Below are 9040 nucleotides of genomic sequence, written 5' to 3'. Positions count from 1 at the left end.
ATAATTCAAACACATGATTACCCAGTATCCAAGATATTTATGACAGACCAGAGCACTCTGGCATCCCATTTTGAACATTTTATTGATGTACCACTGAGGAACAAACTCTCTAATTCGACTCCTCCAGATGTGCATGTGTTATCATGGAAAGAGAAAGCAGGCTTTATAAAGAACAACCTCTGTGCATCAAGCATTCTGTCAGGAGCTGAGCACGCTGACAGTCTAATTTAGTCTTCTACAGTCTTCCACCGTATCTCTGCAGAGATGTTTTCAAACAGACCGTCCCCTGACGCTGCTAAACATCTCTACAGATTTTCCCCTGAAGAGCCGCCACACACACACAGCTATTCTCAAATAAACAGTCAGGTCTGAGGCATTCACGGGGCTGCCATCTGCTCGGGCAGCATTACCTCTGGAGGAATTCCCCAGTGAACGCAGGCTAAAGTGAATTATGTGCCGAGGTGTAACGCAGGACTGACTCCATCTGATGTGAGCCTCGTGGGAACCCTTTTGTGTTCACTTCTACACCGGGGATCCAGCTAACCTGATCAATGCTGCCCTGCTCAACAGACTTCTACAGCTTGCAGAAAAAATGCATTGAGGCCTTTTTCTTCACATTATTCAAAATTGTTCAACTGCAAACGTAAACTTCATTTTTGTAAAATAAAATGTGAGTGTAATCTGTGCTTTTATGTTGCAAGGGAGTCGCTAAGTTGTCCACTATATGGTGATCTGGGGGGTTTGGTTGGCTGTAGAGCATGTTTTCAGTTTTCATCATCCACCATGAAGAGAAGTTTGATATGTTATGCCGAGTTCACACTGCACAATTTTAGCACACTCTGCTGCTCTGTGTTTCACGGAAACCTGGCTGAATGACGACATACCGGACAGAGTGCTCCATCTGCTGAGTTTCCAGCTGCTCAGAGCGTATCGCGACGCAGAATCAACGGGGAAATTGCTCGGCGTGGGAAATGCTCTTACATCAACAAAAGGTGGTAATGTAGCAGTGTTATAGAAGATGTGCTGTCCCAATCTAGAAGTGCTCTTCAATAACTGTAAATCATTTTATTCACTGCACAAGTTTAACTCTTTCATTCTGGTGAGTCCTCAACAAGCACACGTGAGCTCAGCTTTACAGAAACTGGCTGATCAGATCACAAACACAGAACAACAACACCGGGACTCTGTTTTAATCATTCATAGGGACTTTAATAAAACAAATCTCTCCCATGAACTGACAAAATACAGACAGCACATCACATGTCCCACCAGAGACAGTAATATATTGGATCACTGTTACACCACAATAAAGAATGGATATTACTCTGCTCCACGGGCATCTTTGGGGCTCTCTGATCACTGTTTGGTTCAGAATCAGAATCAGAAAGAGCTTTATTGCCAAGCATGCTTGTGCATACAGGGAATTTTCATTTTAATGACATAAGCTTCCAGTACACAGAGACAACAACACGCAGACAAAAAAAAAAAAGTACATATAAAGACAAATATTAAAAAATAATTCGAAAAAAATATATACATTGGGGGAGGAATGGAGAAAATGTCTTGTATAAATGGGTTAAATACACACTGGAAAAGAGATCAGAGTTCCAGCGACTCGGCATCAGTGTGAAAAGGTCTGAAGGAGATTACCAACTTAATTTGGATAATAAACTGGATTACATCTGACCACTATGCTCAACTCAGAGGACTGTAAGAGACAGTGTGTTCATGGAAACATGGTTCAGCAACAGTGTTCCTGACTGCACTATTCAGTTCGATCAGCTGACGTGCTATCCAGCGGACAGAGCTCTCATCGAGGGAGGGAAATCTCTGAATGGTTAAACTCCCCAGTACTTGAGTGAGCTTGAATCACATTATACTTCTTCACATCCACTGCAACCTCAAAATTATGAACAGTTGATAATACCTAGAATATCAAAATTGACCGCGGGCAGTAGATCATTTTTCTATTTATCGCTCAAACTCTGTAGCAGTCTCCCTAACATTATTCACGAGGCAGAAACACTCTGACAGTTTTAAATCTAGACTAAAGACTCTTGTTTCATCATCATAAGCGACTATTGGTCAGTTTTTTTCAGCTTTATCCCAATGTTACTGTGGTTAGCTGGATGGTGGACCAGATGGTGGACCTGCATCCAGGAATAACCACAACACAGCCCTTGAATATCAGTGAAGGCCGTCAGTACAGATCCTAAGACCTGAGTGACTGCACAAACCCTGAGGACAGATCTTCAGTGAAGACCTTGTCGTCTAGACGAGCCCTCAGCACAGATTCCTACAGTGCCAGGACCAGCTGGGACCATAATCAGCTGATTTATCTGTTAGCAAAATTCTGTAAAACATATATGGGAAAGTCCAAACACGCAGGCCTACTCTGCTTTTCACTGTGGTGACATCGGCTATTGAAGGCAACCCATACACTCATACTTACAAGAAAACCAGCAAATGTCAATCACTGGAGTAGTAGCCAGGGATGATTAAATGCTAACTGCTGTAATTATCTGAGCCATGCCTCTGAAGCCATCAAGTGATAAACACATATGACCCTAATTACTCATAAATTATGGTGCTGATTTTACATAAAATATTGCTGATTATAGGTCTGGGGCCGAATTCACGGAAAGAAGTTAAGAAGTTACTTGAGATAAATTCTAAATGGTTCACCAGAATGTTCCTAAATTCAAGGCTTAAAAACATCATAAGAGGTCCTCAAATATGTCTTATTGTCCTCAAGAACAAAATTATAGGCTTTGGTGTTACCTGACTGTATGGCGTTTCTTACAAAACTCTTGTCCACACTAATACATTTCTGACATTTCAGTTTGGACAAAACTTTTGGAAAACACTTGAAAACACTAGCGTGTGATGTAGCTAATTAGTTATATTGTAATGATTTATATTTGTAACAACCCAGTAAATTAATTAACCTTATAGCCCTCTTCAGTCATTTTTTACCAAAAATGTGTATATTTTGAAATTTAAAAAATTTTGCTTCTTCGGAATTAGATGACACTTGGTGACTTTTGTCACATTAGCAATATGAAAGCACAAACAAATAATGGACATGATTCGGATATGTTAAAGGGTAAAAAAAATGATCGACATGGGAATCAGTGAATCTTTTTGGTGATACAAACTACAAATCAGCCACTGGTCAGAAAAAATAGTGTGCAGCAATCAAGGGGTCTAGAATATCAGGAGTGCAAATTAGACACCAACGCACACATACAAACATACATACACAGAAATAAACAGGTAAGACTGCAACAGAGCACATTTTGAAAATATGTGAAAAAAACATTTATTGAATTACATTGAATAAAATATAAAGGAATTCCAAAATGTTTGTATAAAGTGTTTTGAATTATCACTATCCATTCCTCATTTTGTTAGATTTTTTAATTATTAAATATTGAGTAACAAAAATGATTCCTATGTGTTTTCTTTCTAACAAGATTTTAATGTTTGACTCTAATAATAATGTAAACTGATACGTTTCTAACCAAAAATATCTAAACCTTGACAAAAGTAGTCTTTTAGAATGTCTAGATATATGTCTAAATGCAAAACCTAAAAAAAATGAATAAATCGTGTCTAAAAAACAATGGGAATACAAAAGCCTCTCTATATATCTACACTGAACAAAATTATAAACATAACACTTGATTTTGTCCCCATTTTTCATGAGCTGAACACAAAGACCTAAGACTTTTTCTATGTACACAAAAGGCAGTTTTGTCTTATTGTTCACAAATCTGTCTAAATCTGTGTTAGTGAGCACTTCTCCTCTGCCGAGATGCTGATTAGACAGCATGATTACAACCACATTACAACCTACTGTATATATCTATGTATGTATGTAGTAATGGAGAAAATAGCTCATTAAAATTGTATAAATATTGCATAGTATCATCAAATTCCCTCAAAATAATAAATAATAAGCAAACAAATATTATTGAACAAAAAATATATTACATTGATTTTCCTAATTAAATTTCAATGCTTCAGTCACTTTTGACCGTGAAGGAGAACAAGTCTGACTCCTAAACATAAAGGGCCAGAGGGTTAAACATCTTAGCTTTTATGGTTAAAGACAAGTTGAAGCTTATCCTAGATTATATAAAATATTGTTGTCTTAAGATCAGCCTTTCAAAAAATTTTTTACTATTTTGGATGATTTTGAAATATCAAATATTCTAAACTTTATTCTTAAGTTTGAAATGAAGAAGTAAGCCACTGTAGAGACCTGAAGACCTCTGTTAAACCCTACAGTGAAGGCATTCATCTTTGTTGCCAAATTTGGTGATCTCAGTGTTGTCTTTGATTAAATGGAAGGAGTTTTTGCATATCCAAGAGTTAATTTCATCAATACACCGGCACAGGTAGTTGGTGGGGTAGTCATTCAGGCTACATATCTGAATAAAAGACAGGAACTTTTGGAAATGTGAAGGCATCAAACACACTACTGTGAAAATATATAGTTTATTCATGTTTTTCAAATCTACAGGTAGTAAATAATGTATATGAACAATACAGTACTAATTTACAGCATTTTTTACAGAATATAAAATATTCTACCTTATGTGATAAAAAGGAGGGGGAAAGTATGTAAACAGATTATTTTGGTTATTTTCCAGCAGTGTAACTGATTTTTTAGCCAATTTACAGCAAGAAATAAGAGAAAAATTAAGGTTTCCTTCATATTTATAGGAAACTTAAATGTTCTCTTATTTCTTTCTTGTATAGAAATATATATATTACATGTTTGCCCCCCCCCCCCTCAATTGTGAAATGATGTCCCTGCAGTAGATCTGCATTTTTTTCTGCATAGCTTTTATAATCAATTTGGTTTTTTTGCATATACAGGATGAACAATAGTGGTGCAACAATAGAACCTTGAGGTACTCCGCATGTCATTGACGTCCACTTAGACCTGGGGTGGGGAACATTGATCCTGGAGGGCCTATGTCCCTGCAGAGTTTAGCTCCAACCCTGAAAAAAAAAAAAACCTACCTGTATCCTGAAGACCTTGATTAGCTTGTTCAGGTGTGTTTGATTAGGGTTGGAGCTAAACTCTGCAGGGACACAGGCCCTCCAGGATCAAGGTTCCCCACCCCTGACTTACACTAATGGTTACCTTTACTCACACAATAACCTCTCCCTACTAAGTACAGTATGACCTGAACCATCTGAGAACCATTCCAGAAAGCCTGACCCTGTTTGGCAGTCTTTCTAAAAGTATGTTGTGACTGACAGTGTCTAACGCAGCACTGAGATCGAGTAGTACAAGCAACGATAATTTGCCAGAATCAGCATTTAAGCGAATTTCATTTATTATCTCTACAACTGCCTCTGTGCTGTGATGCAGTCCCTCAACGGCACTTGAAATGGATTGACTTAAAAGGAATGACTTCCGACAGATCAATGAAAGGTGTTTATTACATTTGAAATATGGATATTTTTCTTGCAAGACATTTTATTATGGATATGTGCACTTTATTGGACCTCTTGTGGACTGTTCAACAGAAACACCCACCAACTGCAATCATAACACTTGGAGGAGCCAGGACAATTTTTTATATAACTCCGATTGTGTTCATTTGAAAGGAGTCATATTTTCATTTTTGGGGAAACTAACCTTTTAATGGTTGGGTAGTGTGTGATGCCACGTATTTTACTTTTTAATATATATATATATATATATATATATATATATATATATATATATATATATATATATATATTAAATGTGAGCCAAGAACTTTCTATTTTATCATTAAATTACTCTATTTGAATGTATTTCAGTAAAAGTTGCTAAGGTGCAGGAACCCAGAGCGAGGAATGAGGAGACCAGGAGTACAAAATTAAGGAATTTGCTCATATCATGGGGAATCATACATGGCACAAGGAGTAGACTTCAACAATACCAGACACTGGATGAAAGACAGGGAACACTATTCTTACAAAGAACAGGAGAATGGGATGACAAGACACACCTTGGATCAAATCAACATAATCAGGACAGGAACAGGAAACTAACCAAATATGGGCATGGGAAAGACATGGGGAGCAAAATGCAACCAAAACTCGGAACAAAGTCTGACAACAAGTCAAGTCAACTTTATTTATTTAGCACTTTATTGTGTCAAAACAGCTTTACAGTGTTAAACAGGAAAATAGTTTGTCAATAATGCCTACAAAATTCAATTCTGCTTTAAAGCAGCTCTTAAAAGAGGACAATAGTAAAGTCAATACTTCAGTTGAAGTCAGTTCATTGTTGATTTAGTGAAGTCATCATCCAGCTCAGTTCACTTCTATTCCAATAGTTTATGTGCAGTAAAGTCGACAATAATGCCAAAATTGATGCAACAGCAACAAGGAGGCCAAACTCCATCGGTGAGAATGGAGAACACAGAGTGCCGTGGTCTCACCGGTCCTGATGAACACTTCAGAATGTGCACGCTACAGTGAGATTTCTCAGCTCAGGTGACAGAAGTTCACTGGAGAAGCATGCTGGCACTATTAAGCCAGCTCTAATCACATCACAGGAGGAGAGCTGGCCGGAGTCGACTGGTCTCTCAGTAGAACCACATCAAGATGCTCTGCTTCTGTGTTTGTAAAAACAAACCAGCATCAGCACTTGACAACATATCCATGTCTAAAACGACACACTAAAGCCACCATCAAACACAAAATAAAACAAGAATTGCATAATTTTTTAAGACGTTAAATAAAAGTTGTGGCAAAAGCGATGCCACTAGCATCTACAAGAACATACTGTGAACTCCTCAAGAAGGTGTCAGTGATTACAACATACAAAATACCTTAACCATTATACCTCTGCCTACATAATTGCTTGTTCCATGCTATACAGTTATATAAACTAACTGTACATAAACCTAAGGCCTTCTGCTTAAATGTCTAATAGTTTTATTTGAATGTGATAATTTAGGTAAAAATTAAAAAAAGGGACTTTTACAGTGTTACAAATTATTTATATTTCAAATAAATGTTGTTTATATATATATATATATATATATATGTGTGTGTGTGTGTGTGTGTGTGTGTGTGTGTGTGTGTGTGTGTGTGTGTGTGTGTGTGTGTGTGTGTGTGTGTGTGTACAGGTACTTCTGAAATAAGAATGTTGTGGAAAAGTTAATTTATTTCAGTAATTCAATTCAAATTGTGAAACTCATGTATTAAATACATTCAATGCACACAGACTGAAGTAGTTTAAGTCTTTGGTTCTTTTAATTCTGATGATTTTGCCTCACATTTAACAAAAACCCACCACAACAAATTAGAATATGTTGACATGCCAATCAGCTAATCAACTCAAAACAGTCTTCAGAATGGTCTCTCAGTTTGGGTCACTAGGCTACACAATCATGAGGAAGACTGCTGATCTGACAGTTGTCCAGAAGACAATCATTGACACCCTTCACAAGGAGAGTAAGACACAAACATTCATTGACAAAGAAGCTGGCTGTTCACAGAGTGCTGTATCCAAGCATGTTAACAGAAAGTTGACTGGAAGGAAAAAGTGTAGAAGAAAAAGATGCACAATCAAGAGAGAACCACAGCCTTATGAGGATTGTCAAGCAAACTGTATTCAATAATTTGATTGAACTTCACAAGGAATGGACTGAGGCTGGGGTCAAGGCATCGAGAGTCACCACACACGAGTCAAGAGTGTTCAAGTGTTCAATTTACTGAACCACAGACAACATCAGAGGCATCTTACCTGGGCTAAGAGAAGAACTGGACTGTTGCTCAGTCATCCAAAGTCCTATTTTCAGACGAGAGCAAGTTTTGTATTTTATTTGGAAACCAAGGTCCTGGAGTCTGGAGGAAGTTGCTTGAAGTCCAGTGTTAAGTTTCCACAGTCTGTGATGATTTGGGGGCAATGTCATCTGCTGGTGTTGGTCCATTGTGTTTTTTGAAATCCAAAGTCACTGCACCTGTTTACCAAGAAATCTTGGAGCACTTCATGCCTCCTTCTGCTGACCAGCTTTTTGAAGATGCTGATCTCATTTTCCAGCAGGATTTGGCATCTGCCCACACTGCCAAAAGCACCACAGGTTGGTTAAATGACCATGGTGTTGGTCACCAGACCTGAACCCCAGAGGGAATCTATGGGCTATTGTCAAGAGGAAGATGAGAAACAAGAGACCAAACAATGCAGATGAGCTGAAGACCACTGTCAAATAAACCTGGTCTTCCAGACCACCTCAGCAGTGCCACAAACTGATCACCTCCACGCCACGCTGAACTGAGACAGTAATTTAAGCTAAAGGAGCCTCTACAAAGTACCGAGTACATAATTAACATACTTTCCAGAAGGCCAACAATTCACTAAAATGTATTATTATTATTATTTTTGGTCTTATGAAGTATTCTAATTTGTTCAGATAGTGAATTGGTGTGTTTTTGTTAAATGTGAGCCAAAATCATCACCATTAAAAGAACCAAAGACTTAAACTACTTCAGTCTGTGTGCATTGAATGTATTTAATACACAAGTTTCACAATTTGAGTTGAATTGCTGAAATAAATTAACTTTTCCACAACATTCTAATTTAATGAGATGCACCTGTGTGTATACACACACACACACACACACACACACACACACACACACATATATATATATATATAGTTGAACTTTGAATCCCGATTTTTGACCCTGCCTAACTTCCAGAGTACAAAATCTGAGGAGCATCCAGGTGTTCTCATTTACTAAAGGCTTGTCTAAGAGGGAATCCGCAGACGCACCTCATGACAGAAGCAATGAGCTGTGTATAATGATTGACAGAGCGAGATTAAAAGACGTGTAAATACTGACACGCCACACACACCTTTGGTGATCCTCATCTCATTGTTTGCTGGTAGTTTATGGGGAGGTGAGAACTGTGTGTTGGACCGCAGACTCCTCCGTCTGACAGCTTCTTTAATCCTGCCAGGTAACATGCTTATCTCAATTCATCACTTATTCACCTGTCTCTTTATTCTTCTTTAGA

This window comes from Carassius gibelio, chromosome B14 (genome assembly GCF_023724105.1).
Source record: "Carassius gibelio isolate Cgi1373 ecotype wild population from Czech Republic chromosome B14, carGib1.2-hapl.c, whole genome shotgun sequence".
Classification (NCBI taxonomy): Eukaryota; Metazoa; Chordata; class Actinopteri; order Cypriniformes; family Cyprinidae; genus Carassius; species Carassius gibelio.
The sequence above is the reverse complement of the archived record's forward strand: the minus strand, read 5'-3'. Positions refer to the sequence as shown.